This window comes from Mesocricetus auratus, unplaced genomic scaffold (assembly GCF_017639785.1).
Source record: "Mesocricetus auratus isolate SY011 unplaced genomic scaffold, BCM_Maur_2.0 contig_12493_pilon_obj, whole genome shotgun sequence".
Lineage (NCBI taxonomy): Eukaryota > Metazoa > Chordata > Mammalia > Rodentia > Cricetidae > Mesocricetus > Mesocricetus auratus.
This window is the reverse complement of record NW_024432638.1, coordinates 1-21,494: the sequence shown is the minus strand read 5'-3', so window position 1 is coordinate 21,494 and position 21,494 is coordinate 1. Positions and strand designations below refer to the sequence as shown.

Sequence of the window (21,494 nt, the reverse complement as noted above, 5' to 3'; positions counted from 1 at the left end):
ACATTTAACTGAGAAGAATATTTGAAAGTAGTGCTGGAGAGAGAGCTCAGCAGTTTAGAGCACATGCTGCTCTAGCAGAGGACCTGAGTTCAGTTCCTACCACCAACATCAGGTGGCTCACAACAACCTAAGTTGAGCATGAGGGGATCTAACGCCTTTCTGGTCACCACTGATACCTGTGTGCACATGCTCCCGTGCTTGCTCTCTCTCTCTCTCTCTCTCTCTCTCTCTCTCTCTCTCTCTCTCTCTCTCTCTCTCTCTCTCTCTCTCTCTCCCTCTCTCCCTCTCTCCCTCTCTCCCTCTCTCCCTCTCTCCCTCTCTCCCTCTCTCCCTCTCTCCCTCTCTCCCCCCCTCTCTCTCTGTCTCCTTACACAAACAAGATTGAAAATAAATTTTATTCCAAAAGAGTTGCACAGACCTCTACTCTGGGTCAGCTGTAATGTGGGTGTATGTGTGCTTGTACGTTTGTGTGCCTGTACCTGTGTGTGTGTGTGTGTGTGTGTGTGTGTGTGTGTGTGTGTGTGTGAGCACGTGTAGGCATTGCCTAGGCAGGATACTGTGACTTCAAGCAGCCACAGGGGTCCACTCACCTCATTTTGGTATTAGTAAAAGCTTCTGTGTGAAGTAAATGCATTGCTCCTCACTCTACATTGATCCCCCAGTACTTGCAAAGGTACACACACAATCCCTCTCCCACCTCTTTACCTTAGAAATGCAGAGGGGAAAGGAACAAAATCAAAGCACTTTCTTGTTTGAATTCACTCCGTTCTACGTCTTCCCCATTGTCCTTTCTTGCCACCTTGGTAGGTAGACTTTTCCCGCCTTCTTTTTCCACACACACATTTTTACTCTTTGTACAGCTCAACCTGTTCTGGGTGCTTGCAATTCTCCCTACAAGGCTGTCTTATTTTCACCCAACATGCTCCAATGGTTATTCTGATTAGTTCTTCACAATTCTATTCCAGAGTCTCCACCACCAGGAACTTTTCTCTGGCCACCCAGTCCCTGCCTCATTGGTGGCTTCCTCGTACCAGTATGTTCCCTTTCTAGCATATTTCTAGTGCAAGGAATAGCATCCCAGAAGTTCATTCGCAAATATCTAATAGCTAGAATAGCCCAAAACAGCATTCCAAAGCTTAGAATTTTAAAGCTACCTGTGTACAATAAAATGAAATACATGGTAAGAGGCATTTATTAGGCAAATGGAAGATTATATTATATACACATATAAGTGTTCTGTCTCTATATCACCTTAAATGTAAAATAGATACTTCAGACATCAATAATGCTGGGCCCTGTCAGGGTTCTTATTTCCACCAAATCTGGAAGGGCTAGCACAGTCCACAAACACATCCTCTGGAAGCCAGATGTGCAGCTGCCAATATTCCTAACTGCCTGCTTCCTCTGTATTCTGCCTCTCCATGTTAGTAGGCTCTCTGAAGCATCCTGTGGATGTAGTTTTTTACCCAAGTTCCTCAGAAGGCAGCCAAGTCTAGGGAGTAGAATTTATAAAGAAAGATGTAGATGGCACTTTCTATCCTGCCTGGTCCTGCAGCAGTTTACTCCCAAATAAACACACAGAAGCTTATATTAATTATAAACTGTTGGGCATATAGCTCTGGCTTCTTATTGGCTAGCTCTCTCTTAATTATTAACCCATTTCTATTAATCTACGTATCTCTACATTATCTTGGCTGACCTGCAATGCCCGGGTCTCTTGCTTCCTCGGCAGCTACATGGTGTCTGCCTGGCTACACCTACTACGTTTCTCTATCCCTGTTTCAATTTCCCACTTGGCTAAATTCTGTCTGTCCAGTGGCCAAAACAGACTTATTCATCAGCCAATAAGAGAAATGTATACTCACAGCATACAGAAGGACATTCCCCCATTAGAAAGTTTAAAGAACTTCAGTAAGCCATAACTCTCTTTATATCACTTGGAAACAAAGTCCTCTCTGCACGTTCTTTTTGTTATTAAAAGAGAATTTGAAGACAGACTCAGAAGAGAACTCATTTTGAAGACAGACTCAGAAGAGAACTCATGGACAATTCATTGGGAATCAGAGAGACCAGGTCAAGGAAGCCTGCCATCTTGACTGATGGGGATGTCTTCTGCACATATGTTTCTCTTACTGGTTGATGAATAAAACACTGCGGCCAATATGGCAGCAAGATGGGTGGGTCTAGTAGATGAGGAGAATTCTGGGAAGTGTAGGCAGAGAGGAGTCATCATGTGATCCCAGGGAAGAGAAGTCGTGAGTGAGACATTCTCCAGTAAGATAAGACCACGTGGAAATACATGGATTAATAGAAATGGGTTAATAATTAGAACAGAGCTAGCCAATAAGAAGACCTAGTCATCAGCCAACAGTTTCATATTTAATATAGTGTCTGTGTGTTCATGTTGGACGAGGTGGCTGTGGAACCCGGAAAGATGTTCCAGAACACTTGACTGCTTCCAGGAGGAGAGGGATGGAAGGAGGGAAGTGAGAGAAAGCTAACACCTTAAGTGGAGCAGGAGATAAACAGTTCACCCTAGAAGATAAGGAGACACTCCAGGGAAGGAACAGAACTCACTGTCCAGGGCCTTTGTTCCTTGTAACTTCTAGTGAATAAGATAAAACTGCTGTTCTTCCAGAGTGACCCAAGCTTTGGGCAGCACCCCACCATTTCAGGACAACCAATGAGGAAACGTTTCACCTCAATATCATTTATTTTAGCCTTGTAGTGCTTGCTCTAATCAGCCTAAAACATTGGAACAGAAGAAAGAAAATGGCTGTGCTTGTCATTTTCCTTTATAGTCAGTAGTCATGGAGTAAACGTAAACTTTTGACAGCTTTGAGCCTTCCATTGGTTGGTCTTTGGCGTGTGATCAGTGTGATAGCAGCTTATGAATCTTTATTCGTCACTCATAAAGCCAGCCCTGGTTCTCGCTAATCTGGCCACAATGAAAGCTAGGTTTGGAATGAAAGCAATTTGGAGACTTTTCATTATAGCACTTGAAATCTACCTCCTTTAAAAAATTTTAGTGCCCAACTCTAATAATTGCTATTGTCAGCTCAACACCTAGGAGCCAAGACTCAGAGCACATCTGTGAAGGGTTGACTAGATTAAAGAGAGCTTCTAGGATCGTCTGAGGGATTGTCATGATTTCCTGGGCAGGGTTAGGGAGTGAAGACTGTATAAAAGGGACAGGACAAGCTGAGCAGTATCATGCAGGCATTAATTCATTTCTCTTTGTTTCTGAGTGCATGCTATGTGACCAGTTCTCCCAGACATCTGAGACTGTGACTTCCTGGTCATGGTGAACTCTAAACTTGAATTGGAACCTAATAAACTCTTTCTACCTTAAGTGGCCTTTTTCAGAGTATTTTAACACAGCACCGGGAAAAGAACCTAATATACCCACCTAGCAGGTGCTCACCAACCACTGATCACACCACTTGTATTAGGGGAAACTAACTTATTGAAAGCTGTGTGTGTCACAGAGTGACTGGGAAGCAGATGGCTGTAGCTGGTCCTTTTATTCCTCTCCTTCCTGCCAGCATCCCCTGTCACTCAGAGGTCTTACAGCTCCTCAAGGAGGTTTCAGAGAGGACTAACCTCTGCTCAGTTCCCATATCAACAATTAAGTGACAGGCTAATCTTTGCTTGTATCTTCCAATTGAGAGAAGGCCCAGATCATAATGGAGGGAGAGCAATTTTATACTCTGTCAATAAAAATTACAAGAAATGATTATATTTTTTCCCTGAAAGAAGTAAGCAGATATATCACTCCACACCAATAAGAAGGAAGTTTAATGATATATTACGGGAAGTTCACCATCTCCTTTTACAGAACTCTTTGCTTTTGTCTATAACATCTGGCATCTCATTAAACGTTTTTTCTAAAACAAATGCAGACTCTTGCTTGGAAGGCAAATTCAGGTTCCACCTATATACTTACAAGTAGGCTTAAATTCCAGCCTATTCTATTTCATGCTGTGTCAATAGGGATACATGAAAGAAATAAATTATTAGAGTAAGTATTTTCCACTTTGTGATTCTACTTGTTAATCCTAATTTCTCCTTTTTTCAACATGATCTTCTTATGGACTCAGTGCTCTCCAAGCAAGTGGCAGCTTAAAACAATTTAACAGCACAACCCCCAACATGTCCTCCCATCTGGAAACGAAGTCAACCAAGACAGCTAGTGACTAAAGTCAGCAAGGAAAAATGAGACAGGTTTGCAGTAGGAGATTCACTCTGCCAGTCATTCGCTGACTTTGTAATGTTGGGTATTGAATTGGCTTTAGTTGTTGTGGTTGGTTTAGCGAGACAGGGTCTTGTCATGTACCCTGATTGGTCAGATACAATGCAGCCCATGCAGATTTCTGTCTACCTCAGTCTCCCAACAGCTGAGATTAAAGGGGTGTGCCAGTATATCTGGCTTCTGAGTTTGTTTTCACAGGAAATGTAGTACAGTTTCTATCCCACCTGGTCCTGCAGCCTTTTAGTCCCAAATAATCACACAGATGTTTATAATAATTATGAACTGTTTGGTCTATTGCTCAAGTTTATTATTATCTGGCTCTTACAAATCATTTTAACCCATACTTATGTATGTTTAGCCACAAGCTTGGTAACTTTTCTCAGTAAGGAATTCTCATCTTACTTCCTCTGTGTCTAGCAGGGTGGCTTGTCTCTCCTTTCCTCTTCCCAGAATTCTCCTAGTCTGGTTGCCCCCACTTATGCTTCCTGCCTGGGTGATGGACAATCAGTGATTTATTAAATATATACAGGTGACAAATCTTTACAGTGAAAAAGAGCATTATTTTTCTTTCTTTTCAAAACATGAACCCCAGATCTAATCTCCTTTGTTTAGCTTTTGTTCCTGACCATTATCTATAACAACTTGTAACAAACACAATAAACAAAGACAAATATCCATAATCCATTTTTGGGAATGTGGGTGTAGTTTTCTAGGTTACATTCTGCAAATTGAGGGTGCGGGTAATCCTTTGGGGAGCCAAAGAAAATTTAGGATTATGGCCAAGTATTAACTGGGAAGTATTCTGTGAGGCTGGATCATCTCAACCAGCAGCCTTGAAGTTGTTTTGGATGCAGAATTCAGGAGAAACTGAAACAGAGGTACTCTGAAATGTTGGACCATCTGGGTCATCTGTTCCCTTTGGAGATATTTCAAGGAGTCTTCCTCAATAAAACTTTAATTTTCTTAACACAGAATGAATCCACAGTATCTTATTTCCTGTGGAAACAAAAGCAAAACATCTTATCCAAAGTAAAATACCTTTGACTTAAATTTTAAAGTCAAGGCATTTTCAAAACATATAGGTTAGATTAATCCAGCAGCATTTATAATCAAATATCTTTTAGCAGCTGTTTCTCCTTTCTCAGCAGTCAAACAATTTAAAGAAACACAACAACATACAGTATCTAGACTATCTGTGTATTTTCCATCTTTACGTAACATTTTTTATTATTTTATTTCTCTTATTTTAATTTTTATTTTTTAAGGTACACAGGGTTTCTCTGTGTATCTTTGGTTGTCCCAGAACTCACTCTGTTGCCCAGACTGGCTTTCAAATCACAGAGATCTGCCTCCTCCGCCTCCTGAGTGCTGGGAATAAAGGCTTATGCCACCATGGGCAGCTACTCTATTTGTTTTCTAAGGATGTTGTCTCTCCTTTTTCTTTTCTATCCCAAGCCTACTTGTATTTTCAGACACACTGTAAACATTTTAGAGTGGTTTTCTTGCTGCTGTTGATTTTTTCTTTTTCTTTTTGTTTTTTTCTTTAATCTTAATCTTTCTTTATGTATACCTCTATCATTTTGTGACCACACGAGTCTTTATTCTGCTAAGCTGCATGGCTAGGATTAACACTACAGCTTTGGAGGCTGGCACTGCCCCATTCCTTGGCTTCCTGGGAGTCTAGCTTCATGGTAGAAGTACTGGAAGGAACCATCTTTATTGTCCCAACTCTGCAGAGTTTCTCGTGCATGACACCACCAAGAAATATGCACAAGATGCTCATAAACTCCATTTAAGTGTTTGGTAGCAGGACCTCTTAAAAGAGTTGTGCAGTTTTGGCTACTAATACTGAGTCAGTAACCATCTCTTAAAGGAGCTGTGCCTTTGCTTGACTCTAGCAAACAGAGCCCACCTGAAAAAATGCTGCTACCAAGAAGCCATGCTTTCCTCTATTTCTTAATGTTTAGAATCCCTTCCCAAGCTCTCTCTGGATTTATGCGGATGTAGTTGCCCAACACTGGGCACCATTTGTAGACAGAAGCTTCTGTCCTACCTGGTCCCACAGCTATTTAGTCCCAAATAATCACACAGAGACTTATATTAATATAAACTGTTTGGTCTGTTACTCAGGCTTATTACTATCTAGCTCTTATAACTTGTATTAACTCATAATTCTTGCCTATGTTTAGCCAAATGGCTTGGTAGGTTTTCTCAGTAAGGCATTCTCTGTGTCTAGCTGGTGACTGTATCTCTCCTTTCCTCTTCCCAGAATTTTCCTAGTCTGGTTGCTCTACCTATACTTCCTGTCTGGCTACCGGCAATCAGCATTTTATTAAATCAATATGAGTGACACATCTTTACAGTATACACGAGCATTATCCCACAGCCCCTATGTGTTTCAGTCTCTTATACCACACACACCAGCATTTTCTTCCTTTTTATATGGCAAACTTTTTTCACTCCATGCATGTACATTTTGACTAGTTCTGTGAAATTTTTACAGTATGTTTTGCTCCTATTCACCCCCTCTTCTAATTCCTCCCAGATACAAGCCCCTTTCCCAGCTCACTTAACTTTGTGGTCGCTTTCATTTTTACCCTATCAAATCCCATATACTCTTGGATATATAACCTTCCAGTGGAGTATGTTTGACCAAACGGGGCTATACTCTTAAAGAAAACAGATTCTCCTGTCCCAGCAGCTATCAATTGCCAGCAGCTCTTTGGCTAAAGGTGGAGCTTGGTGTCCACACCTCCTCTCCACCCTAGGATCTGACCTGGCTGAAGCTTGCACAGCTCTCGTGAATTCCGTCATAACCACTGCCCTCCCATGTCCAGAAGACCGTGTTTGTTTGTAGCTATCCAACACCTCTAGTTCTTACACTCTTTCTTCCTTCTCTTCCACACTGATCCTGAGCCTCTCAGAGAAGAAGTGTGACACAGACGTGGGCTTTCCTGCAGAGGAATGACCCATGTGAGACCAGAAGAAAGCTGAGTTAACACAGCTTACTCCAAGAGTCTGATACTGGGCAGTTTATTTTTCACATAGTTAAGCACAGTACAACTTTGGGAAAAGTTTCCTCGTGACTTCTATCACAACAAAGCTGAAAACATGACTACATAGAAACTCGGTTGCAATGCAGATGTCCTTTTCCGAGAACCTCTGACCTCTTCCTTAAGAGTGGGTTCTGTTGACCAAGGAGCAATGCTCAGGATAATGGTCTGGGGAGAAAGGGTCTGTAAAAAGCTCAAGAATAGACTTTTTGCAAGATACATGGGACCTCTTCTATAAGAATTGTTCTATTGACGGATAAACAATACGCAGGAGTCTGTGATACACACAGTAGTCTGGGGATTCAGTGAAGCCTGTCCTTACAGCAAAGGATCACTAGACTATTAATAATATCCACTCCCAGTCTTCTGGGTAAAAAACAGATCTAAATACCATCCACCGAAGAGAAAAGTATGACATTACTGATTTCTCTAGTGCTATCTGTGAGCATGAGGAACTAGTTCCCTTTTACACATGGATGTCCCATTTAGGGTTGAATCTTCCACAGTCTTACTATAGTCTCTGCAGGCTGACCAACTGCGGATATCTGTGTTAATCACCAGATACTGCAAATAGATGCTCTTCCAATAATAGTTGAGATTTTGTTTAATCTATAGGTATAAAGATAAGTCATTGATAATGCATTTAATACTATGTCCATTTAGCAGTAGGTCTTACCTAGAGCCTATGATGTGTCTAGCCACAGGTTTTTAGCCTAATAATGGTACCAGAATTGGGTTTCACCTTATGGAGCAGCACTTACACCCAATCAAAAAGTGGTTGTTTCTCCGAGTGTGCATGTCTATATAGGCCAGTCATTATTGTAGCTTGTGTGGTTCACAACTGAGTAAGATTGATGTTTATCCTGACATGAAGCCTTCGTCACTCCTTTCAGACATTGTCTAAGGACATGTATTCACAAATACTATATTTTCACACACTGTTTGGTTTATTCTTTTTGTATACTCAATCTCACATGTAGATATGTTACATGATTTTAAATAAAACACAGTAACTCCCTAAAGTTTTGAAACAATAAACTATTAATTGACACCATGCTCTACCAGAGACCACTCCAGCCAACAGTAGTCTAGCTAGGCCACCAAGCAGTAGAACTTCCCTGCTCTCTCAGTGACCTCCCCACCTAACTCCCAATCACAACCCTCTCTGTGTCACCATATCCCAGCTCCCAAGATAAGTGGAGACCCCTGCCTGAACACAAGAAGTCCAGCCCCCAACTCAAGTGGAGACCTCTTGCTCAATCAGAGGACACTCTGGTCAGAAAACCAGAAAGGAAACAGAAACCAAGGGGAAAAACCTCCATCTAACTAAGACAAGCTCAAAAGATGGCACTTAGACCCCAAAGCCAAATTCCCAGAGGCCAGCATGAGAATATAATCTACAACATCCAGGATAATATGTCATTACTACCAGAGCCCAGCTATCCTACTAAAACAAGCTCTGAATATTCAAGTGCATCTGAAATACAAGAAAAAGACCTTAGAAGGTGATAGTGACCCTCAAAGAGGAAATAAATAAATTTCTAAAAGAAATTGAGGAAAAAGAAGACAGAAAATTGGAGAGAATTAATGAATCCCTTAAAGAATTGGTACAGGAGACAACTTCTAGAACATAACTCCAGTAATATAGACGCTAAGATCGACAATTAATACATGGGACCTCCTGAAACTGAGAAGCTTCTGTAAAGCAAAGGACACAGTCAGCAAGACAAAAAGGCAGCCCACAGAATGGGAAAAGATATTCACTAGCCCCACATCTGACAGAAGGCTGATCTCCAAAATTTACAAAGAACTCAAGAAGCACGTCTCCAAAACACCAAAGGATCCAATCAAAAAACGGGGTACAGAACTAAATCGAGAATTCTCATAAGGGGAGTCTAAAATGGCTGAGAGACATGTGAGAAAGTGCTCAACATCCCTAGCCACCCAGGAAATGCAAATCAAAACAACTCTGAGATATCATCTTACTCCTGTCAGAATGGCTAAAATCAAAACCTCCAATGACAGTTTATGCTAGAGAGGATATGGAGAAAGGGGAACACTCCTACACTGGTGGTGGGAGTGCTGACTTGTACTGCCACTTTGGAAATCAGTATGGAAATTCCTCAGGAAAATGGGAATCAGTCTACCAGCAATTCCACTCTTAGGCATATACCCAAAAGATGCACATTCATACAACAAGGATGTCTATTCCACTACGTTCATAGCCAGAACCTGGAAGCAACCTAGATGTCCCTCAACTGAAGAGTGAATAGAGAAAATGTGGTAAATTTACACAATGGAGTACTATTCAGAGGGAATAAACAATGGAATCTTGAAATTTGCAGGCAAATTGAAAGCACTAGAAGAAACCATACTGAGTGAGGTAACCCAGTCACAAAAAGAAAAATGTGGTATGTACTCACTCATTTATGGATTTTAGACATGAATCAGGGGAGTGCCAGCATACAATCCCACTGCCAGAGAGTCTCTGAAACAGAAGCTTCATACAGCGACTGATAAAAGCGTAGGCAGATACCCACAGACAAACACTGAACTGAACTCCTGGAATGCAGTGTCAGAAAGAGAACTGATGGACAAAGGAGTTAAGAGTGGGCTGGTTTAGCCCACAGACACAGCTGACCTGAACAAGGGGGAGCTCTTGAACTCCAGATTGATGGCTGTGTGGAAAGCATGGGGCTGACCCAGACCCCCTGAATGTGGGTGTCAGTTAGGAGGCCTAGGTAATCTATGAGGCCTTGGGTAGTATTTATTCCTGGAGTACAAATAGAAGTTGAGTGCCCATGCCACAATATGGGAGGCTTTCTCAGCCAGAACTCTTGGAGGGAGGACCTAGGCCCTGACCTAGTTGAAATGACAGTTACTGGATATCCACCATGGAGTGCCTCACCCTCCTTGGGGATCAGACTGGAAATAGGGTGGGGGACTGGGGGACCTGCTGGGGAGGGAGGGGGAGTAGGGGAGGGAGAGGGAGCTAGGATTGACCTGTGAAACAAGATTGGTTCTAACTTAAATTTTTAAAAATCTAAAAAAAGGAAGAAAATTGGAGAGAATTAATGAATCCCTTAAAGAAAATGAAGAAAAAACCAAACAGCTATAAGAAATTAATAAACTGTCAAAGACCTGGAAAGGAAATAGAAATAATAAAAACACACATTGAGGAAATTCTGACCATAAAAATCTAAGTAAATGAACAGGGTCTACAGACAAAACCATCACCAACAGAATAATAGAGATGGAAGAGACAATATCAGGTGCTGAAGACATGATAGAAGAAATAGGTTAATAGCTCAAAGAAAAAATTAAATCTAAGAAAATTCTGATACAAAACAGTCATGAAATCTGAAACACTATGAGTAGACCAAACGTATAAAAAAATAGAAATAGAAGACAGAAATGTATTCTTGCTCAAAGGCCCAGAAAATATTTTCAACAAAATCATAGAAGAAAATTTTCCTAAAGAGAAGATGCCTATAAATGTACAAGAAGCATGTAGAATACCAAATAAACTGGACCATAAAAAAGTTCCCTAAACACATGATAATCAAAGCACTGAACATACAGAGAAAGGAAAGAAGATTAAAAGCTGAAAGAGAAAATGGCTATGCAATCTATAAAGGCAGATCTATTAGAATTGTATCCAACTTCTTAATGAAGACTTTAAACGCCAGAAGAACTTGGGCATTGTCTTAAAAATTCTAAGAAACTGAAGATGCCATCCCACACTACTATACCCTTCAGTCAACATAGAAGGAGAAAATGAGATATTCCATGATAAAGTCGAATTTATTCAATAGCTATCCACACAAATCCTGCCTACAGAAGATACCAAAGGGAAAACTCCAAAAGAAGGTTAACTACAATCATTAAAACACAGAAAATAAATGATCTCTCACCAGCAAAACCAAAAGAAATCTCTCTCTCTGTCTCTGTCTCTCTCTCTCTCTTGCTCTCGCTCTCTCTCTCTCATACACACACACACACACACACACACACACACACACACACACTCACGCCATGAACAACAGCAAAAACAGTAATTAACAAGCATTGGTCATTGATATCTCTTAATATTAATGAATTCAACTGCCCAGTAAATAGATACTAACAGAATAGATATGAAAACAGGATGGAATTCTTCTGCTGCATACAAGAAGCATACCTCAACATCAAAAATAGACATCACCTCAAAGTAAAGGGTTGGAAAAAACTTTACCAATGAAATGGACCTAAAAAAAGTTAGTGTAGTTCTCCTAATATCTAACAAAATATACTTCAAACCAAAATTAATCAAAAGAGGTAGAGAAGGACATTCCATACTCATTAGGGGAAAATACATAAAGATGTCCCTAATACAAAGGCCCCACATTTGTAAAAAAAATTAAAACTGAAATCACACATCAACCTCACGTATTAAGAGTGGGAGACTTCAACATCCCACTCTCACCAACGGACATGTTGCCAAGACAGAAACTAAACAGAGAAATAATGGATTTTATTACTGAAATTGACCTAACAGATATCTACAGAACATTTCACCCAAGCACAAAAGAATACACCTTCTTCTCAGCACCTCATGGAAACTTCTCTAAAAGTAACCATATAATCAGTGACAAAGCAAGTCTCAACAGACAGAAAAATAAGGAATTAACCCCCTGTGTCTCATCAGATCACAATGGATTAAAGCTAGAGTTCAACAGCAATAGAAACAAGAGAAAGCCTACAAACTCTCAACTTAATTACCACTGGGTCAAGAAGGAAATAAAGAAAGTAAAGATTTCCTAGGATTCAGTGGAAAGGAAGGCATACCATACTCAAACATATGGGATACAGTAAAAGCAGCGCTAAGAAAAGACTTCATAGCACTAAGTGCCTATATAAAGAAACTGGAGCGATCTCATACTAGCAACTTGACAGCATAGCTGCAAGTTCTAGAACATAAAGAAGCAAACTCATCCAAGAGGAGTAGATGGCCGGAAATAATCAAACTGAGGGCTGACATTAATAAAATAGAAACAAAGAGAACAATACTAGGAATTAATATCGCAAAGAGTTAGTTCTTTGAGAAAATCAACAAAATAATCAAAATCTTATCCAAACTAACTGAACTTCACAGAGAAAGAATATCCAAACTAACAGAACCAGAAGTGAAAAGGAGAACTTAACAATAGATATTGAGTCAATCCAGAGAATTCGTGATTCTCTTTTTTAAAAAACTGCAATCCGCAAAATTGGAAAGTCTAAATGAAATGTACAAACTTCTTGATCAATAGCATGTACCAAAATTATGTCAAGTTCATATAAACAATTTAAATAGACCTATAACCCCTAAGGAAATAGAAGCAGTCATTAAAAATCTCCCAAAGTAAAAAAGCCCAAGATCAGATGGTTTCAGCACAGAATTCTATTAGACTTTCAAAGAGCTAAAACCAATACGCCTAGAAATACCCCACAAAATAGAAACAGAAGGAACATTGTCAAATTCATTTTATGAGGCCACAGTTCCCCTGATACCCAAACCACACAAAGGCCAAACAAAAAGAATTACAGACCAATTTCCCTCATGAACATCCATGCAAAAATCTTCAATAAATCTCTTACAAACCAAATATAAGAATTCATCAAAAAGATCATCCACCATGACCAAGTGGGCTTCATCCCAGAGATGCAAGGATGGTTCAACATATGAAACTCAGTCAATGCAATCCACCATATAAAGGAACTGAAAGAAAAAAAACATGGTCTTCTCATTAGATGCTGAAGGAAAAAAAAACCTTTGACAAAATCCAACACCCCTTCAAAAGTATTGGAGAGGTCAGGGATACAAGGAACATATCTAGCCATAATAAAAGCAACATAGAGCAAGCCCACAGCCAATAACCAATGGAATGGAGAAAAACTCAACACAATACCACTAAAACCAGGAACAAGACGAGGCTGGACACTCTCTCTATGTTTATTCAAAACAGTACTTAATGTTGTAGCTAGAGCAATAAGACAACTGAAGGAGACTAATGGGGCACAAACTGGAAAGGAGGAAATGAAAGCATATTACTTATACATGATATGATAGTATTCAAAAGTGACCCCCAAAATTCTACCAAGGAATTTCTACAGCTGATAACCACCTTTAGTGAAGTGGCAAGATACAAGTTTATCTCAAAACATTCAGTAGCCCTCTACTAGACAAAAATAAACAGGCTGAGAAAGAAATCATGGAAACTACATGCTTTGCTTCACAATTACCACAAACAATATAAAATATATTGAGGTGACTCTAACCAAGCAAATGAAAGACTTGTATGATACAACTTCAAGTTTTTGAAGAAATAAATTGAAGAAGATATCACAAGACAAAAACATCTCCCATACTCTTTGATACGTAGGATTGACAGAATAAAAATGGTTATCCTACCAAATCAATCCACAGATTTGGTGCAATACCCATCAAAATTCCAGCACAATTCTTTAGCTTGAAAGAACAATACTCAGCTTCATATGGAAAAAAGCAGAATAGCTGAAACAATCCTCTACAATAAAAGAACTTGCAGAGGTATCACCATACCTGATTTCAAGCTCTACTATAGTAATAAAAATAGCACAGTGTTGCCATAAAATCAGACACGTGGATCAATAGAATCAAATCAAAGACCCAGACATAAATCCATACCTATAAACACCTGATTTTTTTATAAAGAAGCCAAAATGATACAATGAAAGAAAAAAAACATCTTCAACAAATAGTGCTGGCATAACTAGATATCTGAATGCAGAAGAAGACAAGTAGATCAACGAACTCAGAATAAATTGGTTAGGCTGATCCAAGGAAATAGCCTTGAATGCATTGGTACAGGATACAACTTCCTGAATAGAACACCAGTAGCTCAGACAGGAAGATCAATAATAAATAGGACCTGATGAAACTGAAAAGTTTCTGTAAGGCAAAGGATACTGTCAACAGGACAAAATGGCAGCCAATAAAATGGGAAAAATCTTCACCAACTCCATATCTGACAGAGGGCTGATTTCCAAAATATACAAAGAACTCAAGAAACTAGACATGAAAAAAACAAATAATCCAATTTAAAATGGGTTACAGATATACACACAGAATACTCAACAGAGGTATATCGAATACCCAAGAAACACTCAAATAAATGTTCAACAACCTAGCCACCAGGGAAATGCATTCAAAACCAGTCTGAGAGTCCATTTTACACCTGTCTGAAAGGCTAAGACCAAAAGCACAATTGACAGCTTATGCTGGAGAGGATATAGAGCAAGGAAAATACTCCTCCATTGCTGGTGGGAGTGTAAATTTTACAGCCACTTTGGAAATCAATATGGTACTTTTTCAGAAAGTGGAAAATCAATATACCTCAAGACCCACATATACCACTCTTGGGCATATACTAAGGAATGCTCAGTCATACCACAAAAACACTTGCTCAACTATGTTCAAGGCAGCTTTATTTTTAATAGCTAGAACTTGGGAACAACCTGAATGTCCCTCAACTGAAGAATGGATAAAGAAAACGTAGTGCATTTACACAATTGAATATTAATTACACAGCTGTTAAAAAATAACATCATGAAATTTGAAAGCAAATAGATAGAACTAAAAAAACATCCTGAGTGAGGCAACCCAGACCAAGAAAGACAGCTACAAACATGGTATGTACTTGGTATGTACTTACTTGTAAGTGGATATTAGTAGTAAAGAATGACCACGCTGCAGTCCACAGAGAGGACAAGTGACAAAGAGGGGTCAATGGTGGAAACATGGATCTCCCTTTGATTGGTAAATAGAATAAATCCTGTGAGAGAACTGGGGGCAGGAAAATGAGGTATCAGTTTGGGGATTGTGGGTGAAGGGATTAATGACAGAAGTGACTGGAAACAGGGACATTTCTGGGCCTGGTGGAAACCTGGTGCAAAAGATACTCCTAGGAATCTACAAGGATGACCCCAACTAAGACTCCTAGCGATACTGGCACTGGCCATCTCCTGTGACCAGGAAAGACTTCCAGTGAAGTGATTGGAAACCAACCCAGACATATGATCTTTGACCCACAGTCTATCCTTCCTATGGGATGTGCTGAGTTAACAGTGCCACACAGATTATGGCAGTGGCCAACAAATGAGTGGTCCAGTCTAAGACTCACACCATAAGAGTGAGTCCACCCTTGACACTGCCTGGAGTGACCAGGACCCAGAGGCTGGATGGCCCAGAGACCTAGGATAGAACCAAACACAACTGGAGGGGGAACTATCAACATGATGGCCTTACAATATTCTGCTGTACTCGTAGATTGATGAATGCCACTACTGTCATCAGGGAACCCTCATGAGTAACTGGTAGAAACAGATGCAGAGACACACAGCCAAACATTATACCAATCTCAGGGAATCCCACTGAAGAGAGCGAGAAAGGATTTTAAGAGCCAGAAAGGTCAAGGACATTGGAAGAAACCTACAGAATCAGCTACTCTGGGTTCATAGGAACTCACAGGTTCTAACCAGACAAGCAGGGAGCCTGCATAAGACTAACCTAGGCCCTCCACAGATATGTGATAGTTATGTATGCTTGTCTACCTGTGGGACTCCTAACAGAGGGAGCAAGGGCTGTCCCTAATGCTTTGACTAGCTTTGGGGAAGCTATTCCTCATACTGGGTTGTCTTGCCCATCCTCAATACAAGGAGTGCTTAATCCCATTACAACTTGCTATGCCATGCTTTGTTCACACCCATGGGAAGCCTGACCCTTTCTGAACAGAAACAGAGAATTTGAGTGTGTGGGATTATGAACAGGAGGGATCAGGTGATGGAGAGGAATGGAGGGAGAGTATATGGGGAGAGATGCCAGGGATTGGAGGACATATGTGGGAATGATGGGAAAACCTAGTGTAGCAAGAACATCCAAATTCCACAGGGTGACCCTAGGGAGGATTCCTTGTGATGACATTCTTATCTGCTCACAGATCAGTGCCTAGTCCAATCATCATCAGAGAGGTTTCCAAAGGCAGCTTGTAGGAGCAGCTGCAGAGACTCACAATAGAACATTAGGTAGAGAGAGTGCATATTGGACATCTCTACCTGCTCCCTCATCTTGGATCTCAGGGAACCCCTCAAAATAGGGGGATGAAGAATTGTAGGAGGCAGATGAGTCAAGGATACCAGGAAAATATGGGCCATAGATATTAACTAAGCAGGCCTCAGAGGGATTAACAGAGACTGAAGTGGCAATCGCAGAGCCTGTGTGGATCTGTGGTAGTTCCTGTGAATATACGTTATTGTTGTTTCAATTGGTATTTCTTTATGGGACCTCCAACAGTGGGAGTGGGGTTGACTCTGACTCTCCTGCCTGCTCTTGGGACCCTTTTCTCATTGCTGGGTTGCCCCATCCAGCCTTGATATGAGGATTTATGCCTAGTCTTATGGCACCATGATACACCTCATGTGGTTGGTATCCCCTGGGAGGCCTGCCCTTTTCTGAAGGGAAACAGAGAAAGAATGGATCTGGGGGAGAGAGGGAAATGTGATTGGGAGGAGTGGGAGGAGGGACTGGGAAAGACTGGAAAAATGCATTTAGAATGTACTGAAAACAAAAAAGTTATTAAAAAGAAAAATTATGAAAGGAAAAAAGTCTGAATGACAGTTTAGAAAGAATAAATTTCATGAAAGAAAAGGGTTAACAAAAGAGGACTAGAAAGAAATTCAGCTTGTGTGGCATGAAGCAAAGCCCTAATACTGAGAGGGGAGAAAGAAAAGAAGAAAACATCATGAACTTAAAAGGATGTAATGAGGACAAGCTGCACACTTCTGCATCCCCATGAGTCTGGGAGAAAAGATTTCATCTGTGATTTGGTTGTCTAATACAGACTAATCAGCTTTGGATCCATGTACCCCCAAACAAGAAATGGACTCAGCCTGTCTGGTTGTGTATGTGAGAGTGTGTGTGTATGTGTGTGTGTGTGTATGTGTGTGTGATGTGTGCATACACACACATGGATGTAACAAACTATCAAAGACAAAAGGAGCTACCAACTTGAAAGTAAGGTGCATGTGAAGGGTTCAATGTAGGATAGCTAGGAGAAGCTAGAGGGAGGAAAGGGAGGGGAAGTGATGTAATTCTCTTTGAATTAAAAACATTCTTTTAAAAAGAGGTGACAAACATGGAGAGGCAAGCTGGAAATATCAAGAGACAACAGACTACAAATAGGAACAGAAATATTGAGCATGAGGTCTTTTTAAAAAATTACAGACAATAACCTACAGTGTTAATGCATATGGCAGGAAAAGGGATATTCTTGTTTCCTCGCCATTCTGCATCCATAAACGAAACAGAAAAGAAGATATCCCATGGGCTAAATTGAAGACCCAGTGTTTAATAACACTTGTAGCTTTTGTTTACCCCATGATGAACACCTGAAAAGCAAATAGCCATCCATAATCCTCAAAATAAACAAATAATTAACAATGAAACAAAAATAAGCCTATAACTATTTTAGATTTACTATTTATGTCCAAATTGATTGAAAAATATAGCTGAATGTAGTTCTCCATCAACTTAGGTATTTTATTTTATGATTCTAGGAAACAAGTATTTTCCTGATGGCTGTGTGTTAGTATATTTTTTGGTTGTTGTCAACAAGGCAGCGGATCCTTCAGTCGGGCTTCTATCTCACCACCTCGGAGAATGGAGTATACAGACCCAGATGGTGGATTTTTATTTACACAAGAGTGACAACTTGCACGTGAAAATAGAGGTTCTGAATTCTCAGTAGTGAGAGGAACCCAACTGAGAGCAATTGCCAGTTACTGTTGCAACTCTACACTTTCTTCAAGCCTAGGGATATCAGGCGAGAGGTTACCAGAATGTGTGACAGCTCTGACATCTAGATCGGCAAGGGAGTGTCCATCAAGAGTGGGCCTCTGAGAGCAAACCTATGGAAAACACTTTGCCAAAAAGACTGAACACATCAGGGGTAGGGACACTCAAAGAAGGCAGGAATTCCCCCCAAGACAGGAACAAGTTCTCTTGACTGCAGTAGATCTCCAGCTGAGATGGTTAGTTTTTTGGTTTTTTAATATATATTTTATTTAACTTTTTATATATGTCACTCTCAGTTCCCTTTCCCTCCCCTCTTCCCCCAGCCCTCCATTCATCTGAATCCCCCACCCCAATCCATCCCCCTTCTGCTCCCCAGGGAGGGTAAGGCCTTCCATGAGGGATTTTCAGAGTCTGTCATTTCATTCAGGGACGTGCCTATTATCGCCATATTATTTACTTTAACTGGTAACTTGGGTCTATGATATTGTATAGAAGTTTGCCAAAATATACGTTTTGTGTTTCCTCTTGATATAATTGATTCATCCTTTGGAGCTAATGTATTATCCAGTGCCGTATTATTTACAATGGGCAGTGGATCTTTTAATTTCCTGGGAGAGGCTGTCCTCCACTGTTACTGGGAATGACCAGATAATCTTTATTTTCGGGGCCTTCTGAGGCCCCTGTTTATGTTTCCCAGCTGTAAAGGTCTACCTTGTCTATCTGTAGTCGACCAACATTCCTTGGTCCAATGTTCTTCCTTTCCACACCTCCTGCAGAGACCGGAAGGCTGAGGCCTTCTGTCGGAATCATTCCTGATAGAAGCATTATTTCTAGAAATGCGTTGTCTACAGTTCCTATTCAGATGTCCTATTTTACCACAGTTAAAGCAAGTGTCATCTTTATATCTGTTAAAATTTTTGGAGATTGCCTCCCCTACCCAGGCGTCTATATCGTCACAGGTAGGGTATTTGGCATCCTAGTGTCTCCTCAAGCCTGTAGAAATCGCTTCACCTACCCAAGCTCCCGTACCCTGACTTTTACATTCAAGGTTAGCTGCATATAGGACCAATTCCTCCAATGCCACTGATCTTATTTTTAATGGCCAAAGTACCTGCTTGCATTGTGGATTTGCATTCTCATATGCCAAAGATTCTATAAGGAGTCACCTAGATTCTGGATTTGTTACTTGTACTTCTATTGCTCTGGACAATCTCTCTAAAAATTCAGTGAACCTTTCCCTTGGACCCTGTACTACCTTGGTATAGGGTTGCATTATGTCTCCTGTTTCACAAACTTTATCCAAAGCATTCAAAGCAGCTCTACAGCATAAAGAAAACATGTGCTCATCATATGCAGACTGAACCTGCAGGTCAGCGTAAGCACCCTCCCCAAGAATCTTGTCTTGGGGTGCTTCATAGCCATTCTTTAATTCATGAATCTCTAGGGCTTTCGCCTCTTGCCTCCATAAAGCTCTCCATTGAATTTGACATGAATTCTCAAGCACTGCCGAGGCTAATTGGGCCCAGTCTCTTGGGGTTACTGTATTTGCAATGGCCCATGAGGTTAGGAACTCTCTGATATAGGGAGAATGAAGACCATACTAAACAATGGCCTCCTTGATTCCCTTTAGGTCCTTCATCTGTACAGGTTCCCACTGATAAACAATGGGACCATTTGGGTGCTTTTTTGTTGATGGTTTTTCAAATACAGATACTGGGTAAACCATAGGTGAAGGCATAGCAACCTTAGGGAGATCTTTCCGGCATTGAGAGGTGTGGGGAAACCCCTGTCCTGACTTTGCTGCCTGTATGTCTGATTCTGAAGTATCAGATTGGAGGTCTTCTAAGACCTGCAATCTATTCATCATTGTTTCTCTGATCTCTTGAAGTTCTTGGGTCAAATAATTTTCTAAGGACGTCATGGAATCGTTCATTTTCTTTTGCAGTCATCATTTACACGTGATTCCAAATATTTAATATCCTCATCCTTAGAAAGTATCTCAATGGCATGTAAACTGCCTTCCAGAAATAACGTTCTATCAGCTAGTTTGTCATTGCTCTCAGACATGGAACAAATCTTTTCTGTTAGCTTTTCAATCTTATATTCCAGTCTTTGTAGTTTGCTAGTGAAATCATCAAACATGGAACAGTTTTGTTGGTTAAATGTTTCAACATTATATTCCACTTTTTCTATTCTGTGTGTTGAATCGATAGGTATGGAACACATTTTTCCTGAAAGAAATTCAATTTTATGTTCTGTCTCTTTAAACCTGTTTGTCAGACCTACATTATCATTTTTAATATCCTGAATATTTTCTACCAAATCTTCCTTACTATCCTGCAAGGAATTTTCCATTTCCTGAATTTTTTGTTCTAGGATTTCATAACCATCTTGCAGTGACTGTATGACCTGTATAAGTTTGTCATATTTTGCCCTATTTTTGAACCATTTCTTTAGCAAAATTATATGGATTATGAAACTAATAATCACCATCGTGGGTAGGAAGTATCTTCCAGGTAGGTCCTCAACCCTTTCAAAAATCCCATCCATACAAAAAACAAGAAAATTCTTAACATCCTGCATCGTAATGTTAGTTGACATTGTAAAAGCAGTTAAGTTTGTTACCAGTGGAGTTTTATTCAGGCCAAAGTCAGCAGGCCACCAGTGAAAGAGCAAGTGGCTGCAAGAGAAATCTCGGATTACCACTTAACCTTACCAGCAGGTTGAAGGTACTGGTTCCCGGTGGTGGGAATCGTGCCTTGCTGAACGAAGTGGTGGGGAACTTAGCGAAAGGAGAGCCCATGTGTGCCTGGGGCCGGCGGTGGTTGGGCCGAGGAGCAGATGCTTTCTAGGTGCCTGGATCCAGGTTCTGGAACTTCTGACACCAAAATGATGCTGCAATGATAAACGACACACTTACTGAAAGTAAAAGTAAGCATTTATTGTAGAAATTACCCACAAGAAACAAACAAGTAACCCAGATAAGCTGACTAGTTTTCCATCGCCGAACTGGAAGCCAGAAAGCCGGGAAAGAGAACGAGACTTCCGCTGTTCAATCTTTTATACCTTCCTCCGTAACACCCCTAGCCATGACCAAAAGTGGGCCTGGCTAGTGACGTAGTTCACCGCCTATGTCCTTATATGTCTTTGGTCATGCCTAAAGTGGGTGTGGTTAGCGGTGCGGTAAACCGCCCTTTTATTACCTCATCTTTATGCACCTCTACTAAGTCACATGGCTAATGGAGGAGACTGTTTCCTCCTACAGAGTATGGATATCTAGTTCACCTAGAAGTGTTTGTTGAAGAGACTTTTTTGTTCAGTGTGTATTTTTTGACAT

General features: G+C 40.5%; 1 long non-coding RNA gene across 2 annotated transcripts; it reads right to left on the bottom strand.

Annotated features, from left to right (window-relative positions):
* Positions 1-4,920: 4,920 nt before the first annotated feature.
* Positions 4,921-21,272, bottom strand: LOC121138375. 2 transcript variants are annotated; one of them, XR_005875423.1, is made up of 4 exons: positions 21,149-21,272; positions 20,874-21,052; positions 7,029-7,206; positions 4,921-5,248 (listed from the first exon to the last, which is right to left on the bottom strand). It is a non-coding gene; the product is annotated as an uncharacterized LOC121138375 (long non-coding RNA). The 2 variants fall into 2 exon arrangements; XR_005875424.1 differs by lacking the exons at positions 20,874-21,052; positions 21,149-21,272 and adding an exon at positions 15,021-15,071.
* Positions 21,273-21,494: the final 222 nt, after the last annotated feature.